Source organism: Seriola dumerili, unplaced genomic scaffold, assembly GCF_002260705.1.
Source record: "Seriola dumerili isolate Sdu_G_001 unplaced genomic scaffold, Sdu_1.0 BDQW01000758.1, whole genome shotgun sequence".
NCBI classification, from domain to species: Eukaryota; Metazoa; Chordata; class Actinopteri; order Carangiformes; family Carangidae; genus Seriola; species Seriola dumerili.
Genome location: NW_019175013.1, coordinates 93671 through 115634, shown reverse-complemented (window position 1 = coordinate 115634; position 21964 = coordinate 93671). Strand labels below are relative to the sequence as shown.

The 21964-nt window shown below is 41.8% G+C and overlaps 1 protein-coding gene across 1 annotated transcript in view; it reads right to left on the bottom strand.

Annotated features, from left to right (window-relative positions):
* nr4a3 (nuclear receptor subfamily 4 group A member 3) overlaps positions 1 to 11136 on the bottom strand; it is a 26327-nt gene extending 15191 nt beyond the window's left edge. The window contains exons 1-2 of the mRNA XM_022765835.1: positions 11022 to 11136; positions 7667 to 7837 (exon numbers count right to left, since the gene is read on the bottom strand). The gene's annotated coding sequence lies outside the window, so the exon portion shown is untranslated. The remainder of the gene's footprint in view (positions 1 to 7666; positions 7838 to 11021) is intronic.
* Positions 11137 to 21964: the final 10828 nt, after the last annotated feature.

The window sequence follows — 21964 nt, the reverse complement described above, 5'->3', positions numbered from 1 at the left end:
TTAATAGGTCTAATAACGGAGCGCTGCTTAGTGTTAGAATGAAACCCATCGCCCACGTAAGTGCAAGTCTTGAAATGAGCAAAAAGTCCTCAGTTGTGGTGTTCTTAATATTCTTTGTAGCATGGATTCAAAGTTATTGCTCTATATTTCATTAAATGTGTAAATCTTGTCTCTTTCTTTGTAAATTCTTTGGGTTTTGCATGGATTACTGAAATGATCCTATTACCGCTTTGGTATTACAGTGGCATTTGGTTCTGTATGTGCGCAAAATAGTTTGCAAACCCTCTCGTCTGTCTGCCTCTTTTCATACTGTCCTCATCTATACATATCGATTTTTCGAAAAATAGTTATCTCTCATTCTGTAAAATTACACTGTTGCTTATTCTCTTTAAATCGTGGCAGCATTTCTCTGGGCCCAAGTGTTTTTGGGTGTTAGGAATGTGTAAAGATCCAGCCTCATTTAGAATTTGCCAAAAGTTTGGGGAAGCAAATGTAAAGGTAGCATTCCTGATCAGAAAAATACAAAAACATCAGTTGCACTTACCGACAGGAGGTCTCTGAGCTGTGATGATCGCTGAGTGGAAAATGACGGTGCCCACCCTTTTTATTCAGCCTGCCACCACATCAACTGGCTGTAACCCAGACTTGTCTCCTCCCAGACACAGGTTCGGAAGAGCGCGCCCAGCCGAGCTCGTGGACCCCGGCGATCGGACACTTCCTCTGTGACGCCTGCCGAGCCCTCCCCGCTCCAGGAGGGCCCTGTCCCGCCGCCAGACCACGCCACCCCTCAATCCCGGACACCCAGCAACCATTCAGCGCGAAAGCTCTAATCACCAGGTACAGACCGGGACCGAGCCCTGCCTTTTTAGTTTCATCTTTTCTTTTACTTTCTTTCTTTCTGTCTTTCTGTCTTTCTTTCTCTCTTTCTCTTTCTTTCTTTCTTTCTTTCTTTCTTCTTTTCTTTCTTTCTTTCTTTCTTTCTTTTCTTTCTTCTTTCTTTTCTCCACTCCTACTCTTTTTTTTCAGCTGATGCTTTTGTAGTGAGAGACTGTGTGGCGCAGGTCTGTTTTTGTGCACTTATTGTGGTGTGATAGGTGTCTGGTTATGTTTTTAGTGCAGGAAAAAAAAAAGCTTAATAGCCCCGAAAAGTCTATTTCGACTTAGTTGTTAAATTAGAGTTTAACTTAGAAAACATGCTATATTTTTATCTCATTTCTCCTGTCTACTCTAATCAAAATCAGAAAAACAAATGATAAAGTTGAAAAACATGCTGGTGATCTTTTCTCTGTGTGTGTCGGCTTGAAAGTGCGGCACTGAGTTGACATTTCGACCATTAGAACAAACTGGCAGAAATAAGAGATCTCTGAGACTAGGCACACCTAAATATAGCCTATATATTTAGATATTTATTGATATTTAACGTATAGTCTCTGGTGGTGTACTTGTGTCTCTGTGTTTGAGTGTGTATTTGTGTGTGTTTCTTATGTATGAAAATCACTTTACTCATTAGTGATAGGCCGGGAATTCAAACTATTTATTTCGCAAATCACTGACTAAAAAGAGAAAAAAATCCTGTGTTTTTGTTATTTATGTCTGCAACTTAATGTTTTTATTTGTTAGATCTATGGCATTCTGACAATGAACAAGCGCACTCAGTTATTGGAACAGCTGCAGTTTGTCCAGTTGAAATGCACACCTCGAGGTTAGAGACTGTGTTCCCTTCGCCTCACTATATGCTGCACCACCTGTGTCTGACTCTGCTTGGGTTGTCTGTCCTCTTGCTTGCACACATACACACACCTCCTTGCATGCAAGTGCAACAAAAGGTAATCCGATGGTGGTGTTGGAGTGTAGAAGGTTTCCCCACAGATTTGCTTCGATGACATGAAAATAAGGATGCCCCACTGATACAACTGTATTTGTATTGTGGGTGAGATGAGTGCGTTGTGTGTGTGTGTGTGTGTGTGAGGGAGAGAGAGAGAGAGAGAGAGAGAGGCTGCATGTATGCTGGTGTGGTGTGTGTGTGTGTGTGTGTGTGTGTGTGTGTGTGTGTGTGTGTGTGTGTGTGTGTGTGTGTGTGTGTGTGTGTGTGTGTGTGTGTGTTTACTGAGTGAAAGCGAGGCACACCACCAATGTAAAGCACAGAGGAAGATGATATTTGCAGACACAAGTGGTTTTACAGGTTCCTCTCAGGCTAAGGGCACATGTTTATTGGCTGAATGAGCATATGCAGGTTCATGTTGACATCTTGAACATCATTTAGTGATGAAAATATGTGTGTGTGTATGAAAAAACAACTCATCAAAAGCTTCTTCTTCTCACCTGACACACACAGAGGCAAACATCATAATCCACACAGTTTGAAGTAGGTCTAACACTCAAATATATTGTATTTGTCTTACAACACTTCTTGCCTCTCTCAGGCAACTCAATTTAAAGTATATGTGTGTGCATGTAGCTGCTGATAACATACTGTGTATGACAGGTGCAAAAAGTCTTGAACAAATCCCCCCACACACACACACACTCACACACACACACACACACACACACACCACAACACACACACACACACACACACACCACACACACACACACACACACACACACACACACACACTAATGCACCAGCACTGATCTGAGGCTTGACCTACTGACATAAACACAGAGAGCCACAAAGTTTGCCACTGTACTCTCCTCCTCTCACGCGTTTCTTTTTTTTTTCTCGTGTCTCTCTCTTCTTCCCCTGATGCCTAATCAGATCTAAAGGTATTTAGGTATAGCCCAGAAAGGCCCCATGACGCCCATAATGTTTGCATGTGTTGTTTTTCCACGTGGGTTGAAGAGCTGGTCACTCGTAGAAAAAAAAAAAAAACTTCATGACGTCAAACACACGTAGGCCTGAGCTTGACTCATATCCTCAATTAAAAAAAAAATCTTGCAGCCTAATATCCCTTTGAGGCATGTTGTAATTCTCTCTGTATGTCTCATATACTTAAGAGTGAATTATGAGAAAATAATTATACTTTAATTTAACAATACCCAAGATAATTATTATTTTAAGACTGGGATTCTTTTCAAAATAATTGTAGGATATTTTTTTCCCCACTAGGTCCACAGCTGAGATGTCAGCTGTCTTGGTTATAACAAATACACCTACTCAAAGACCTTCAGAAATATTAAATAAATAAAGAATAAATAAATAGATAAAGTGTGTGAGATGAGTGTCCCTCATATTGTGTTTTTCTTTTTCTTTTACTTAATTAACGCTTTGAGTCATCCTTTTGTTTTTTGAGCACCCGCAGCCAAAACGCATGCTGGCCCAGGTAGCTATGATTTAATTGAATTAGAGCGGCTAAAATAATGTGTCACTGTCTGTTTCCACTATGAACAACATCGATGTAGTTTATTTGGCATAAATGACTAAAACTGAAAGTTGTAGGGCTATTTTTGAGTGTGGAATGTGAATGTGTTATTAGTAGCTTATTAGTAGAAGTTTTTTTAAGTAAGAAGAAAATGAGATTTTATTTGAAGTTAGAGGACTTTTATTTTGTTGAAACGGATGGAGCCGCTAATAAAAGTAATAGCCTTTAATCCTCTGAGCGAGTCTGTGTGAGTCTATTTTGGATGGAGGTATTTTGTGAGTGCTTTAACAACACAGGGCCGATATGTCCCGTATTTGACTAGACAAACATGACGCGCGGGGAACAGAGGGCGATTTACGGCAGAGCGCGCGCATGCTGGGCGTCAATGGAGCAGCGCTGTGTTGACAGTTTCCCTGCTCAGGAGCGACGAGCAAACACCACAAAAACCCTGACTGCGCTGACACTCATGACTGATTAGCCCGCACACACTCACCATGCACACACACACCACGTGCACGCCCAGACGCACGCATGCACGCAAATGCAGGTGGAGTGTATTAACGTCAGAGGTTTGATAAGGGAAGACCATATAGTCCACTTACACCACGCACACACACACACAGATGATGAGGTGGTGGCCTGCTGCTGTGACTGTGCCAGAATTAAATTCAAGGGGAAAACTCAAGACATGCCGACTGGCGTCTGCTGCAGTTAGAGGAAATATCTATGTCTGTATGTCTGTGCGTGTGTGTGTGTGTGTGTGTGTGTGTGTTGTGTGTGTGTGTGTGTGTGTGTTGTGTGTCTGTTGTGTTGTGCTGGTGTGTGTTGGTGTGTGTGTATAGCAAAGCAGATGAGATAACATTAAATAATAATGGAACCCCATGGTGGTGCTGGATGCTTACACAACCCACACAACTGCATAAATACATCCACACACACACACACACACACACACACACACACACACACACACACACACACACACACACACACACACACACACACACACACACACACACACGCACAGACATACAGACATAGATATTTCCTCTAACTGCAGCAGACGCCAGTCGGCATGTCTTGAGTTTTCCCCTTGATTTAATTCTGGCACAGTCACAGCAGCAGGCCACCACCTCATCATCTGTGTGTGTGTGTGCGTGTGTGTAAGTGGACTATATGGTCTTCCCTTATCAAACCTCTGACGTAATACACTCCACCTGCATTTGCGTGCATGCGTGCGTCTGGGCGTGCACGTGTGTGTGTGCATGGTGAGTGTGTGCGGGCTAATCAGTCATGAGTGTCAGCGCAGTCAGGGTTTTGTGGTGTTTGCTCGTCGCTCCTGAGCAGGGAACTGTCAACACAGCGCTGCTCCCATTGACGCCCAGCATGCGCGCGCTCTGCCGTAATCGCCCCTGTTCCCCGCGCGTCATGTTTGTCTAGTCAAATACGGGACATATCGGCCCTGCTGTTGTTAAAGCACTCACAAAATACCTCCATCCAAATAGACTCACACAGACTCGCTCAGAGGATTAAAGGCTATTACTTTTATTAGCGGCTCCAATCCGGTTTCAACAAAATAAAAGTCCTCTAACTTCATAAAATCTCATTTTCTTCTTACTTAAAAAACTTCTACTAATAAGCTACTAATAACACATTCACATTCCACACTCAAAAATAGCCCTACAACTTTCAGTTTTAGTCATTTATGCCAAATAAACTACATCGATGTTGTTCATAGTGGAAACAGACAGTGACACATTAATTTTAGCCGCTCTAATTCAATTAAATCATAGCTACCTGGGGCCAGCATGCGTTTTGGCTGCGGGTGCTCAAAAAACAAAAGGATGACTCAAAGCGTTAATTAAGTAAAAGAAAAAGAAAAACACAATATGAGGGACACTCATCTACACAACTTTATCTATTTATTTATTCCTTTATTTATTTAATATTTCTGAAGGTCTTTGAGTAGGTGTATTTGTTATAACCAAGACAGCTGACATCTCAGCTGTGGACCTAGTGGGGAAAAAAATATCCTACAATTATTTTGAAAAGAATCCCAGTCTAAAATAATAATTATCTTGGGTATTGTTAAAATTAAAGTATAATTATTTTCTCATAATTCACTCTTAAGTATATGAGACATACAGAGAGAATTACAACATGCCTCAAAGGGGATATTAGGCTGCAAGATTTTTTTTTTAATTGAGGATATGAGTCAAGCTGCAGGCCTACGTGTGTTTGACGTCATGAAGTTTTTTTTTTTTTTCTACGAGTGACCAGCTCTTCAACCCACGTGGAAAAACACACATGCAACATTATGGGCGTCATGGGGCCTTTCTGGGCTATACCTAAATACCTTTAGATCTGATTAGGCATCAGGGGAAGAAGAGAGAGACACGAGAAAAAAAAAAGAAACCGTGAGAGGAGGAGAGTACAGTGGCAAACTTTGTGGCTCTCTGTGTTATGTCAGTAGGTCAAGCCTCAGATCAGTGCTGGTGCATTAGTGTGTGTGTGTGTGTGTGTGTGTGTGTGTGTGTGTGTGTGTGTGTGTGTGTGTGTGTGTGTGTGTGTGTGTGAGAGTGTGTGTGTGTGTGGGGGGATTTGTTCAAGACTTTTTGCACCTGTCATACACAGTATGTTATCAGCAGCTACATGCACACACATATACTTTAAATTGAGTTTGCCTGAGAGAGGCAAAGAAGTGTTGTAAGACAAATACAATATATTTGAGTGTTAGACCTACTTCAAACTGTGTGGATTATGATGTTTGCCTCTGTGTGTGTCAGGTGAGGAAAGAAGCTTTTGATGAGTTGTTTTTTCATACACACACACATATTTTCATCACTAATGATGTTCAAGATGTCAACATGAACCTGCATATGCTCATTCAGCCAATAACATGTGCCCTTAGCCTGAGAGGAACCTGTAAAACCACTTGTGTCTGCAAATATATCATCTTCCTCTGTGCTTTACATTTGGTGGTGTGCCTCGCTTTCACTCAGTAACACACACACACACACACACACACACACACTCACACACACACACACCCACACACACACACACTCACACACACACACACCCACACACACACACACTCACACACACACACACCCACACACACACACACTCACACACACACACACCCACACACACACACACTCACACACACACACACCCACACACACACACACTCACACACACACACACACACACACACGCACTCATCTCACCCACCAATACAAATACAGTTGTATCAGTGGGGCATCCTTATTTTCATGTCATCGAAGCAAATCTGTGGGGAAACCTTCTACACTCCAACACCACCATCGGATTACCTTTTGTTGCACTTGCATGCAAGGAGGTGTGTGTATGTGTGCAAGCAAGAGGACAGACAACCCAAGCAGAGTCAGACACAGGTGGTGCAGCATATAGTGAGGCGAAGGGAAACAGTCTCTAACCTCGAGGTGTGCATTTCAACTGGACAAACTGCAGCTGTTCCAATAACTGAGTGCGCTTGTTCATTGTCAGAATGCCATAGATCTAACAAATAAAAACATTAAGTTGCAGACATAAATACAAAAACACAGGATTTTTTTTCTCTTTTTAGTCAGTGATTTGCGAAATAAATAGTTTGAATTCACCGGCCTATCACTCAATGAGTAAAGTGATTTTCATACATAAGAAACACACACAAATACACACTCAAAACACAGAGACACAAGTACACCACCAGAGACTATACGTTAAATATCAATAAATATCTAAATATATAGGCTATATTTAGGTGTGCCTAGTCTCAGGAGTCTCTTATTTCTGCCAGTTTGTCTAATGGTCGAAATGTCAACTCAGTCCGCACTTTCAAGCCGACACACACAGAGAAAAGATCACCAGCATGTTTTTCAACTTTATCATTTGTTTTTCTGATTTTGATTAGAGTAGACAGGAGAAATGAGATAAAAATATAGCATGTTTTCTAAGTTAAACTCTAATTTAACAACTAAGTCGACAATAGACTTTTCGGGGCTATTAAGCTTTTTTTTCCTGCACTAAAACATAACCAGACACCTATCACACCACAATAAGTGCACAAAAACAGACCTGCGCCACAACAGTCTCTCACTACAAAAGCATCAGCTGAAAAAAAGAGTAGGAGTGGAGAAAGAAAGAAAGAAAGAAAGAAAGAAAGAAAGAAAGAAAGAAAGAAAGAGAAAGAGAGAAAGAAAGACAGAAAGACAGAAAGAAAGAAAGTAAAAGAAAAGATGAAACTGAAAAGGCAGGGCTCGGGTCCCGGTCTGTACCTGGTGATAGAGCTTCGCGCTGAATGGTGCTGGGTGTCCGGGATTGAGGGGTGGCGTGGCTGCGGCCGGGACAGGGCTCCTGGAGCGGGGAGGGCTCGGCAGGCGTCACAGAGGAAGTGTCCGATCGCCGGGGCTCCGAGCTCGGCTGGGCGCGCTCTTCCGAACCTGTGTCTGGAGGAGACAAGTCTGGGTTACAGCCAGTGATGTGGTGGCAGGCTGAATAAAAAGGTGGGCACCGTCATTTCCACTCAGCGATCATCACAGCTCAGAGACTCTGTCGGTAAGTGCAACTGATGTTTTTGTATTTTTCTGATCAGGAATGCTACCTTTACATTGCTTCCCCAAACTTTGGCAAATTCTAAATGAGGCTGGACTTTACAACATTCCTAACACCCAAAAACACTTGGCCCAGAGAAATGCTGCCACGATTTAAAGAGAATAAGCAACAGTGTAATTTTACAGAATGAGAGATAACTATTTTCGAAAAATCGAATCTGACAGATGAGGACAGTATGAAAAGAGGCAGACAGACGAGAGGGTTTGCAAACTATTTTGCGCACATCAGAACCAAATGCCACTGTACCAAAGCGGTATAGGATCATTTCAGTAATCCATGCAAACCCAAAGAATTACAAAGAAAGAGCAAGATTTACACATTTAAATGAAATATAGAGCAATAACTTTGAATCCATGCTACAAAGAGAATATTAAGAACCACAACTGAGGACTTTTTGCTCATTTCAAGACTTGCACTTACGTGGGCGATGGGTTTCATTCTAACACTAAGCAGCGCTCCGTTATTAGACCTATTATAATTTTCTGTCTTTCCTTTTTTTTTTTTTTTTTTTGCTGCAAAAGTCAAATTCAACCAGTCTAAAAAAAACTACACACAACTTCTACAAATACAGACCTACAAAAGTGCTAACTTTTATAAAAGCAGTCTGTGTCAGTGGATCCAGGCCATCGCTTTTCTTGCCTCTGATCACTACCGTATTCGCCTGCTCAGGGTTCATCCAGAGGGAGAGAGAAATGTGGAAATTTTGGAGAGTCGGACCCGAAACCAAACCAGCGGACTCCTGTGCGGCGTGCGCCTCCAACTCCCTCTCACTGCAGCAGGGCGCACCGTGGCCAGTGGATTTCAAGGCCCAGAGCGCCCCCTTTCTGTCACACACACTCATAAAGACACACACACACACACACACTCTCTCTCTCTCTCACTCTCTCTCTCTCTCCCTCCTCTCTCTCTCTTTTGCCGGACACACACAGACCCTCTAGGATACGGTCAAGCCGGGAGACCACTCAGTCTCCCAGTATGCATCTCAATACTGTGTGCTGACAAGGCGCAGCCCTCATAGCAGACTATCGAGGGCTACAGGCACCTGCAGCCCGCTGTCATCTCTTAATCTTTGTGTCAACAGATCAAACTCACCCACTTTGTGTTAAATAGAGGAGGCACTTTTCCCCAAACTCTGGACTTAGAGCCCCTCTCTGAGACTAAACATTGGACCTAACTCTTTTGATGGTTCTTTGGTCAGGACATGGCTGTTATACAATTTTAATGCCCCACAGAGACTACCAATATGTTGGAATAAAGAAAAAAGACAAACCAGAGTAAACAAACAAGCCAGGCTCTATAACATTTATTTGATTAGGGATGATTTGGAACAGTTAAACCATTATTCAGTTCTATGTAGAGCAATTTGGATGCAGAAAAAAGCAAAAAAAACTAGTTGGTTATGGTAGCAGCAGAAATAAGATATTCTTTGATGCAAGCCAACATAGCCTCGTTATTATACTAAACAAGTTAATAGTGTAATTGTGCGTAAATGTGCTCTTGTCATAACCTTTGTGGAGGGTTCAAAAGTTCCATATTCACTTGTAAAAAAGAAAAAAAGAGACGCATTTTTCTGCAAAGTGAGACACTCAGTCTGTTTGTTTTTCTCTAAATGAACAAACGGGTCCCCCCTTGCTTTCTTCTCAGGCCGAGTCGGCCGGTGGGGCTCTGGCCCTGCGCGCACCGGTAACCAAGAGAACGACGTAAGAGCTGCAAAGCACGCGCCCCGGAGCGCCGGTAGCCCCCGGTTAGCCCCTCGCACCAATAACCGCGGACAGGGCGAGGCTTCCAGCAAACAGAGACAGAGAAAAGAGAGGACATAAAGGAGAGACAGGAGAAATATGTGAGTACTGTAAATCAGCCCTGAGAGGGAAGCTGTCAGAAGTGCCTGCGTAAACCTGAGTGTGTGAAAGAAAGAAGTGTAAAATCAGCAAGTTATCAAAGCGCCTTAACTCAAATATAATATGCCATAAAATATAAAGAACGACAACCCAAAGGCTTGGCAGCTGCTATAGAATACAGGTCCTGTGTTGTCTTCAGATGTTTCAAGGAAATACTTTACAGTTGATTTCTGAAATCTGATGTACTATGGCTTTCTGGTGAATGGCTGAGGGTGTTTTTCCAGATATCAATGGAAGGAGAGGCCGTGTCCCCACAAAGACAGTGTGACTGCTAACATTTGCATTTGGCCACGAGTTGGGCGACAGCTCAGACTATATGAATTAAGGCTGTTTGGAAAACAACTAAAACCTTTATGTGAAGCTTTAATCCCCCCAAAAAAGTAGATCAGGGCAAGGAATCATATGGCTGTATAGGCTATGCTTATAGGCATAGACTTGCCTATCAATGACATGGCATATAAACACAAACACACCCACTATCCCACAAATACACTCAAACGCAACACACCATGTCATACTTAAAAATCCCTCATTAACAGCACAACCTCCCCAGAAAATCCTACATGAGTCAAAAAACCCACATGGCATGAAATCAAAGAGCTTTAACTCTCCTCTCTCTCAGCTCCTGCCTGAATGTAGGTTAGTCTATTCTCCACTCAGACCATTAGTGCGTCTGACTCTACTATTCATTGTGTGAGTGAGAGGCATCTCATTTCCATGACAACCAGAAAGGATATGATACCTTCCCAGCGCAAATTAAATTCGATTTCAGCTTCATTTGCTCTTGGTGACAACACACACACACACACACACACACACACACACACACACACACACACACACACACACACACACACACACACACACACACACACACAGATACAATATGAGCTGCTTTACGCGTACTGACATATCAACAGGTTATAGGCAAAAAGTTGGACAGACCAGACACCGATGATGTGATCAAAGTATAAATTGAACATGTCATAAGATTTAGGTAACACAAGCGAAACCATGCGAGCTGTGCGTTAATGTTTGGTTCTGTGTGAATCTGACAACCTAACAAGTGCGATATAGCACGACAGGATAACACGGATTCATTCATTCACAATTTACTTACTGATTTGCTGTAGCGGTTCCGTCTTTACATGTGGTAATAACCTCGCATGAAGTATCCTATTTCCATCCAGAATAATCACCAAGAGTCGAAGTAATGAGGAGAAAACTATATATAAAAAAAGTCTTAGTCGTATTGGAGAGGTACAGGATGCATCGGTGGCAAAAAAAGTTCTTCCTCTTACTTTTTCTGAAGTCGAGCAAAGTAGAAAAAATGAAATAGAAAAATAAAAAAATGAAAAATAAAAACTCCCGAGTGTAAGGAGTGTGTCTGCGTCCGTGAGCTGAGTGTGTCAGTGCTGATGGGTGCTTTGCAAAGTGTGGAGTTGTAACGCGGGTTTGTTTATGTGCGCCGTCTGAGGGGAGAAAGTCAAATAGTGCATTTATGTGGGCTCTGCCTCCACATAGAGCGGCTGGTATGCGCTACGTCAATGTGACGCCATGGGAGAGGTGACGTCACTCAAAGTAGAGCTCTCCCTCTCGCGCTCTCTCTCTCTCCGTACAGTACCAGACACATAAGCCCTGCTCACCGTGCCAGAGAGTGAAGGAGAGAGAGAGAGCGAGAGGGAGAGAGAGAGAGAAAGGCGGTTGGTTTGATGGTTGCAGGGGAGGAAGTAGAGGGGGATCCAGCGGGCAAGCTTGCACAATTACTGTTTACGGCAGACAGCCGCACACCATGTGCATTTGCCAGGCTCTTCACTCCAAATTTGAGGCTTAGCATTACCATGGAAAGTACTTTTAAAAGCTTTAAAACAAAAACGACAACAACAACAAAATGTTATGTTGTTTGAAAAAAATACTTATTTAATAAATCTTATCAAATCAAGTAGGCAAAATGAAAGGTCAAATCACATGTCAGTCACCACCTACTCTTTCTATAGGGCAATACATGTCAGTGGTGGAAAAAAAATCTAAGTACATTTACTCAGCTAGGCCTAGTTTATAGTACAATCTTAAGGTATTTTACGTGAATATTTCCATTTTAAGCTACTCTCTTGCCTACTACATTTCAGAGATATTGCACCTCCCACATCACTACTTTTATCTAATATTTGCTAATTTGGAGATTCAGATTCTACAACATATTACTGTATTAAAATAGGATGCAGTTTTAAAAAAACTACTCACCAACATATAAAGTAGAATTAGCTCCACCAGGACCAACTACAACATTAAAATGACACGTCCATGCCCTTGCATCAATATCAACACAGAGACGTTGACTCTTCGACTTAATGACCTACTGAAGTGCCCTGTCTCTTTATCCTGCTTTGTGTGTTTTTAATGAGGTGACAGAGATAAAATTATTATTGTTACTCATATTTATAAAGACTGTGGCCTGTAGTTGACCTCATGCTTCCCTGGTCACATGAGCCTGCCAGTAAAGATGTTCAATATAGTCTCTGTATACCTAAGGCCATAATAAGACTCTCTTGTCTTGTCATGTCACAGACCATCATTAATATAAATCAACTGATAGGATATCTGAATTGCTTCTTAGGTTAATTTTATGATCTTTCTTTGACTTAAGTTATTAAAAATCACCATCATTATTTGTAATGTAGTCCATTATCAAGCCTTCAAGTGTTATTTTGTCAAGTCAAATGATACAGTTAAAAGATTTCACCCTTTTTCAAATCTATATCAGCCACAATCTGATGTCAGTGTCCAGCCTTATTGTGTCCTGGCACAAAGGAAATTGCAGTGGGAGCAAACAGAATAATCTCATCCCCTTAGCAGAATTTATTAATTTTTTTTTTTACATATTGGGAACTTGTTAAAATAGTGCTTTTGTAATTTAAACATTACATTTTAGCTTCCTATGTGTCCCAACAGTTAGGCAACAGTAAAAGGCCCCCAACATAAAGAAAACGTGACTAAAGTTAAAACTTGACTCTATCGAGAGCCACTGTAACTTGCTAAAAACTGTGGTTTTATTGATTGCACATACACTTGGTCAAGAGAGAGGAAATCCTAACACTAACCACATACGGCAGACGAGCAGGTACAAGAAGAAACGATCATTGCAGCGTACTCGGCAACCTCAGAATTAAAAAGGCGCCTCCAGAGCCACCGAGAACAATAACTCACAGCAGCCAATCACGAGGCGCGTACTTTTTCACTCAACGTCCTCATTCTGACCAATGATGAGCTCCCGGGGGCGGGGGATGCCTTGACGCACTGAGGCTCGTGATTGACGCAAGCTTTGTTGCTAAATTTAGCAGCTGGCGAACGGAGGCAGAGTGAGATAGCAGAGAACCCATTCATTGTGCCGGGGCGGGCCCGACTATTTTAGCGTTGTGATTGTGATCCAGCCAAGCCAAATATAGTCGTAGACAGGTATTTTTAGCCGTAAACCGTGCCCCCGTTTTCATTCGGCTAAGGCAACCTGGGCGATATGGGATGCAGTTTGAACTGAGCCCCGACTCCACAATCAGCACACTTATTGTCAACCTGTTAAGTCAGTAGGGGATAGTTTTACAGTCAGCTGATAGAGAGAGGGAGAGAGAGAGAGAGAGATAAACAACTGCAGGAGCCGTCGAGAGTAAACTCTCACTGCCACTGGCTCTCTCTCTCTCTCTCTGTCAATCTTTGCCTCTCTCCGTGGAAAAGGTTGGAAAAGCGGGGGAATGAAAAGACCATAGATCCGAAGATGCTTAGCCTTCGGTTCGTCAAGCAGACACTTACAACAGGTTTGTGAATGTGATGGCTTGCAGCTTCGCACAGCAGCGCCGCTTTTTCCTCACCAGCTGCGCAGACTTAAGGCGTCTTTAGCTGAGAGGACCAGGCGGGGGTGGGGACAGCCCACTACCTTAGTCAGACTACAGTGGCTGCTACAAATTAGCAGCCAGGACGAAAAGTTTTAGGTTAAAGGTGTGTTGATATTGAAAAACAAGCCGGGTAAGAAGACTGTGCACACTTTTAGGTAGGCTTTAAAGTACCCGTCCTCTCTGGGAAACCCCTCCTCTGTGGAACACCTTGAAACCGATTCTCTCTGGACTTCAGATAAGGAAGCCTCACATTTGCTTATGCATGTGTGCAGACAGAGAGGGGGGGCTTGTTTGTCCAGTAGAACATGCAGTGACCCAAATTCTCCCACTTCCTCGAAGAGGCAGTGAAATGTGCAGGGGATCCAGCATCCCAGTCCTTTGCTAAGTTTGTGTGTAACGTGCTTTAAATGTGACTGGTTAATGCTGGGGAAAGGGAAATCTGTGGCCAGTCCCACTGTGCCAGGATCAGCTGCAGGGCATACAGATCACATGCCACCAGGCCTTAGATCACTAGAGCCTTAGAGCACACCAGCATTCACGCGTTTGTAATTTCATGTAAAATATGCCTACTCAATTCAAATTTGAACTCAAATAATTTAAACAATTGTGCATAGTATTGTTTCTTCAATCTGATGGTGGTGAGCACGGTTAAGTGCGTGTCATCTTAGTTGCACAAATTGCAGGGTGATGAGCACCCTTCAGCCTGGTCTCATCTGCTCTTTGCTGCGTTCTTTATCTTTTTCTCATGTGCCATCTTATCGTGACAATTTCCAATAAATCATAAATTAACCTTATCCCCCCCTTCATTTTTGTTTTTAGGGCAAAACATATCCTATAGGCATAGATCACAAGTTCGTCTGCATGTCCCTCTCGTCAGAATTGTAAAGAAATATCTATGTCATCTAGGGTGATCTCTAAATGGATTATTTATTTTTATAAATGGACCTTTTATCATTTTATTATTGTTGTTAAATATTGTTTATCAATATTGTTTATTGCATGTCAGAACCTTTTGTAGGTCATATTCCCTGACAGTATATGTGTCTTGGTCGTGTTAGGGTAAGATTTAGTAAATAGATCATTTATCTTTAAAAATAAAGCATCGTCTTCTTCACTGTTTTTCTTCTCTCCTCTGTGTGTTTCACCTGTCTCTCTCCCGCTCTTCCTGGCTGGTCAGGGTATCAGCTGCCTCGGCTGTGACCTCACCATGGTGACGTGTAAATCCAGATTAACCTGCTCTCTTATTCCGCCAGACATGGAAGTGATTAGAGATTATGACCGTGTCCTTTTAATAGAATTGGACATGTGGGTAATCAACTGCGTCCACCAACGTCTCGTGTCAGGTGACTCTCTCACACACACACACGCACAAGCACTTATTTTTGTCACAAAGGAGGACATTGCATTGATTTGCACAAATTCCCCAGAGACTCACCCTACTCTAAACCATAAACAATACATGCCTACACCTAACCTCAACCATACACCAAGTTATAAACCTGAAATTGAGTGGCTTACCTCAAAGCCACTATCTTTTTGTTCACAAATGGGGAATGAGTCCCAATAATGTGACTGTGACACTTTTATGACATTATTCGGATCTTGACCCCTATATATCATTGCATTTCCTCAGTGTATGTTGCCTCTGTCCTTTAGTTTTGCTTCGCTACATCTGAAAATATATTTCCTAACTTCATCAGTTACTTGTGCTATCTCACCACTCAGCTAGGGGCGGAAAAAAGAGAAAAAAATGAATGAAATGTAAAAGATTACCCAGCAACACAAACTACCTTATTGGAAAAGCACATAGTCTGGTAAAACAAGATGTTTTTGCTCCAATGTCTGATGAAAACCATGTGCCGAAACTTGTAGAGTATACTCCTTTTTTTTTCTCTACGTAGTCAGCACCCCATGAGAATTCATCTCTTAACTTTAAGGACACTTACATTTTTAAATATTCAAGCTTTTCTTTAACTCTTCCCCAACTTCATTTCCCCCTTCAATGCCTCACACTGTGGTCAGAGCAGAACTGGACAGGCCATATTTCTTTACATATTTTGGTGAGAGTCAGGTGGAACTTGAGAAACACTACCTTTCCACAAGTTAAAAATGATACACCTATTTATATTTAACACTTTGTTCTTTGTACCCCCTGTTCCTGTTGGATCCCCCTCTTCTGCTGCGTTTATTCATCCACCGTGCATTTATATAAATATAAAAAGGCCACAGTCAAAAACTTGCTGATGACAAGGTCACTCCCATTGGCAATTGGTTTTTCTTTTTTTTTTTTTTTTTTTGCAGGGTGAAGTTCATTTAGACTGAGTTCCTCACAAAGTGAACAACGTGGCCAATTTGTGCGAGACAGCAGGAACATCTTGGATGAATGGTGAGTGAATTTTGGTATCACTATTTTCTGCCAGGCAAATTGAATTTTACAAATCAAATCAATTCTTTTTGTTCTTGAGCTTCTTTTTCTGCCTCTGTTTAAAACTAATTATCCAGCAATAAAGAATCGCACTGACAGGTTGAGTGTTTTCCTGCCTCCGTGCAGAACTGTTAAACCTCTGCAGGCTTGTCACTGTTGTCAGATTTATGACAGAGGAAGTTATGGCCTTTGTGTAAAAAGTGCTTCAGAGATGCTACCATTCACAGTAGTCCAGGGTTGTAAGTATATAGAGTGGCGTAGCACCTTTAGGCCTCTTGTACAAAGCTGCTGACTGTATGGTGGAGATAATGCACCGAGACACTCTGATCTCTGTCTAATCACACAGCAGAAGTGAAAAGTGATTGTGTCAGTTTGAATGAGCTCTCTATGTGGACGGCAAAGGCACCAGCACTCAGCACTCTGGTGACACTGGAGAAAGAGGAAAGCAGAGAAAGAGAGAAACAGAGGAAGGCTTTTATCATCGTGTCACCAAATCTGCTCCAACTGTACGTCAGAGTGCAAGTGAGGACGGGAAGGGGTGGGGGTGCGGGTGCGGGGGAGAGGATTGCTGGCGCAATGGCAGGGTGCTCAATGGTGGCATTCTTCCCTTTCTGTGGACACACGCGAGAGGACACACACGTACACACACACACACACACACACACACAGACACACACACACACACACACATAAACAGCAACACCAGGGGATTCCCCCCGGGAGTACCCAAGTGAGGTAACACTACCCATCACTGCCTTATCGCACCAGTGCCCAAAGACAGGAGCGAGGGATTGTGGACCATTTTATGATGTTATCATGATGCATTTTTACACTTTTTTTTGTGTTTTATTGTGTGGGTGTGTATATGTGTGTGTGTGTGTGTGTGTGTGTGTCAGTGGAGGGAGAGGAGGGTAATGTACAGCAGCTTGTGCGTAATGTTCTGTAGTTTCCCTCGCTTGTTTGATGGCAGATTTATCACCTTTCTTATTATTACTCTGCAGTGAAATGTAACCGCGTGATTCACCGCTTTGTGTAAATTTTGGAGGGTGTGTGGCATTGAGAGTAAAACCCAGCCGAGTGTTTGTTTCCTTTGTGTGTGCATTTATCTGTACTTTTGTGCATGTGTTTATATACAGTATGTGGACATATTTATGCTTGTGTGCTGCAGTGGCAGTTTTACAAGACCACCACACACCCATACATTTTTCTTCAGTGTAAAAGTTGAGCAAGCACATTAAAGGGGATGTCTGCAGTGGATTAATTTGCATGCACACATTGAAATACTCAATAAGCTCATGCATTTTTTGCTGTTAAGCCCACATCATCTTCTGTGCACATCTGTAGAGTCAGAGGGTGATTGAGTTGCAGGCTTGCTCTGACAGTAGTGGGAGGTCAGACAGTGTGGTGTGACTAGAATCACCTCTCTTTACATCATTTCAGAAATCTTTCCTGAAGCACTTACTCAAAAGCTTCTGTGTATGAAAAGAACAGTATATATAACCGTCTGTCATACGCACACAATTGTGAGAAGCAGGTGTGCATCATGCAGGATCCAGCATGTTAGAGGCTGTTTCATACCTTCTTAAGCGACTGATTATTTCACTAGTACCACCTGCCAGTAGGAATCTCTTGTGTTTCAGCTCGATTTATAATATTAGAAGTGCATTATATATTGATATGATTTAAGAATAAAGTTTAGAGGTCAAATAGAAACTTAAGCATTGCTATGTTTTGTGATATAAATCACGCAGTCAGTCAAACTGGCTTGACTTTTTTTAAATAATTCAATTCAGACTTTTGCAATTTCGTCTACACCCTTCAAGTCCGGGTAAACTGGCAGATTATCTCCATTATTAGCCAGTCTGCCGTGCTGCTACGTATGTGTTTGGGCGGAACAGTTGTCAGTCGCAGACAGTTGCAGACAGTACTCAACCAAACAGGTAACAGTAGTCGTCCCAGGTTTAATGAGACACTGCAGCAGCAGAAGATTAGTAATTAAATGTAACATTTGTATTGTGGGATCGGGCCGTTGATGGATGGGCATATCAATCGTTTCAGTCACACAAAAGATCCCATCTGGGTGATGGTGCACTCGTTGACTTTGGAGAAACACAAGCAGCTCGAATATTAGTATATAATGCAAATGTGAAGGAAGCTTATTCATATCCAGATGTTACTGACAGAGCAGAGATTTCTGTCACCAACGTAAACCCACTGATGATTATTTTGTCCATGTAGTGTTAGTGTGGCACACATTGTCGTTTGCCAGGCTGCAGAAAAGAAAGATATAAAACCCCACAGACATTGAACTCAGTGGAATTTAGATGTTAAGCAATCTTGGTATTGAGCAATGGCATCAGATGAGCACATGCCTCCCTGTTGTTCATGGTTATGGTCTCTTTATCCCAAATCTGCCTGCCTGGTTTTCACTTGTGTCATCTTGGATTAAAAGAAAATCCTGTCAATCAGCACGTGTATACCTGCCGGTGAGAAGCCTAGCCACTCACCTGTTATGTACTTGAATGACTACTTGTATCACTATTGTAGGTATTAAGTTTACAACCCAACTACCAGTGGTAATTTAAGTGTGTGTGGGGGTGTAATTTATAATATAGTGTGTTGAAATATGTGAACAGTGGGTGTATGAGTCACCTTAGTGTGGGCAGTTGTTTAAAGGCCATTTTCTAGGAGATGTCAGAAACAGCAACGTGTATTAGCACAAATGTGTGTGTGATGTGGTTTTGTCGTTTCAGTTAAAACATCGCAGGACTCCCCCTGTTAGCGTGTTTAGATCAAGATAACAGACATTAAACAGATAGATTCTCTGCAGAGGTATAGTAGGTGTCCACTTGAAAATACATGGTGTGGAGTACAGCAAGTGATAGAGGAGTAACCAAATATTTGCATGCAGTCTATAAATAAACTTAATATAAAACATGCTGTTGAGGGTCTTGAATGATACAGTACATGTTATCCTAAAAGTGTGGGAATTTCGGCTGCATGCAGAAGTGTGTATATGTATTTGCAGACTGTATTGAAGCCGTATTTGTGGTGCTTGTGTGAGAAACAGTTGCCCTTTAGTTATTCACATCTGGGTGCTGCTTTGGGAAGCCACTTGTGCCATTTGGCTGGATGCCCTGCACACCTCGATTAGTTTCACCTCTGCTCCAGTCCCACAGCTTCAGCCCAGGTATGTGTTTGAGAGCTTGTAATTGTGGTTCCGGCTTACTTTGTATAAAGACATGATGACATTTTAACGAACTGAGTCAGTGTCTTCGTCGTCCTTCAGATATTCAACACTTGAGTAGAATGTGTGTGTGTGTGTGTGTGTGTGTGTGTGTGTGTGTGTGTGTGTGTGTGTGTGTGTGTGTGTGTCTTCTGTGATTTTTAATCTGTATGGGGTCTAAATAGGTGCTTGCTGTTTGACGCTTTGCTGCGTCTCAGAGTAATGTCACCCTGGGTCACACATTGACCACATGGGCATTTACACTGGCAAACAGGCACATACACACACACACAAACACACACACTCACAGAGATAAACAAGTGGTTGCATTTCTGCATGAGTCACAGTCGTGGGTAGAGGTGGAAAGTTTCCTTGTTTGGGCTATTCCCCCCTGCTGACACTTTTGATACTTTTTGTAGTATCTGATGCGTTTGTAGTGGACAGCAGATTCAGCTCATACCTTCTAAGACTACGTATATCCTAACCACACTCCCTCTCTTCCACTGTTGTCATATCAGTGAATATCAGCACACTGTTATAGAACCATACACACCTCAATATTATTTTCTCTCTGTGAGTTGAAAGATCAGATCAGATAGCCGATCTATCTAGTGTAAGGAGCCCAGACATCTGGAGGCAACTCAGAATAGAGCTGCTGCTCCTTCGCATTGAAAGGAACCTGTTGAGGTGGTTTGGGCATCTGATCTTCTGGGCACGTCCAACTGGTAGGAGGCCCCGGGGTAGACCTGGGAGAGGGAACGCCTCAGGGTCCCCCAGGAGGAACTGGAAAACAATGCTGGGGAGATAAATTGCTGCTTCCAGCTTCTTAAAAATGGGGATTTGTTGCTTGTTTTATCATATGATCGTGAAATATCTTTTGGTTTTGGACTGTTGGTCAAATCAAACAAGCAATTGAATCACTTTACACTCTATGAAGTTGGGCGTTTTTATTAGCCTACTTGTTGACATTTCATAGCCTAAATTATCTTAAATCATAGTCTGGTTTATTGGGGGAATAATGGGCAGATTACTTGATAATGAAAGAAATGATCAGCTGCAACACTAGTCTTAATTTCCGAGAAAATAAATCTTCAACAAATCTGCATGATTCAAATTCGCTTTCTAGGTGTGAAAGTATGTAGTGTGCCAAGCTGAAAAAAAAGGAAGACAGACTGGAAAAAAAGAAAGGGCGTTCACATCCTGTGGTTATACACTTTCACACCTGGAAAAGAAAGACAGACTTGTTCTCTGTGAAACTTCCCGTTGATCAATAAAGTTTAAAAACATTTTGCATTATCATAACATAACAGTAATTGGACAAAATCATCCTCTCTGATGTGGTAATCAACACAATAAATCTTCTAGTTTGCATATTAATTGTCAGCTGATTAAAATGTCTTTGACTTTGCATTGTCAGTATTTTTGGTTTTTTCACTGAGGTAATTATTTATATTTGCAATATTGGATTATAAAGGTGTTTTTTATTATTATTCATTTATTTTTCGATTATACACCCAAGGATTAACAACACTACCAGCCAAGCTTGCATTCACCCTCTCCCTCGGAGTGTGTGATGAAATGTTTGAAGGCCTGTGCAGGGAGAGTCTCTTGTCAATGAGACATAATAAGTTTATGCTTTATAAACCTCAGATATGTGCTGCTTTGCATAGAGAGAGGAAACAGCAAACGTCGGCCAACAGGGAGGAACTTGTCTAACCATGTCTCTGCCTGCGGCTGTCTGCGGGCACACTCGTTTGTATTTGTGCGTGGATGCTTGCGTGTACATGTAACATAAAAGTTGATCACATTTTACAGGTTGACTCATTAAGTGCGATCATTTGCCAAAATCCCGTCAATCTTTGATATTTTGGGAAGTGTGGGTGGATAAGATTGAGAGAATTTTTCGATGTAGTGTCACAGGTTTACCTCATAACACATAAACCATCAAGGATGGTTCACTTACAAAACTATCTTCCTGCATTTAGATTTCTATTTTTTTTTTTTTAATTTTGTCAGTGTTGATTGCAAATATGCAAACGTTTTTCTTAAGAAAAAAAAAAAAACTTGTGATATAACATGATACAAAAAAATAACCCTTGTCATGTTTATCAGTAGGGAGTTTAACACCTGCATATTTTGGTGCACATAGATCACTTTTGACAACTTATCACACTGTGAACTTCTGGTGAAGCCTCATTTTCTCTAAATTAGGCTGTAGTGGGCACTGACAGTTCACATTTGTTGGTATTCTCCCCTTTTCATCACAGAATGTCCTCGAGATGATCAATGTTAAAAACATTACAAAAATAACTATAATAATAGAAATAATACTACTGAACGAACGTGAATCAGTTATGGAAATGTACACATTCTAGGATAGTCTGATGTTAAAAGAGAAAACTATGTGCTTCAAAATTATTCAAAATTTTCTTTAGTAGCATAACTATCACATAACTTTATTTATTAATATGTTCATTCATCATTTCACAGACAGTCATTCAGTCAAAACCAGAAACAAAGCAACA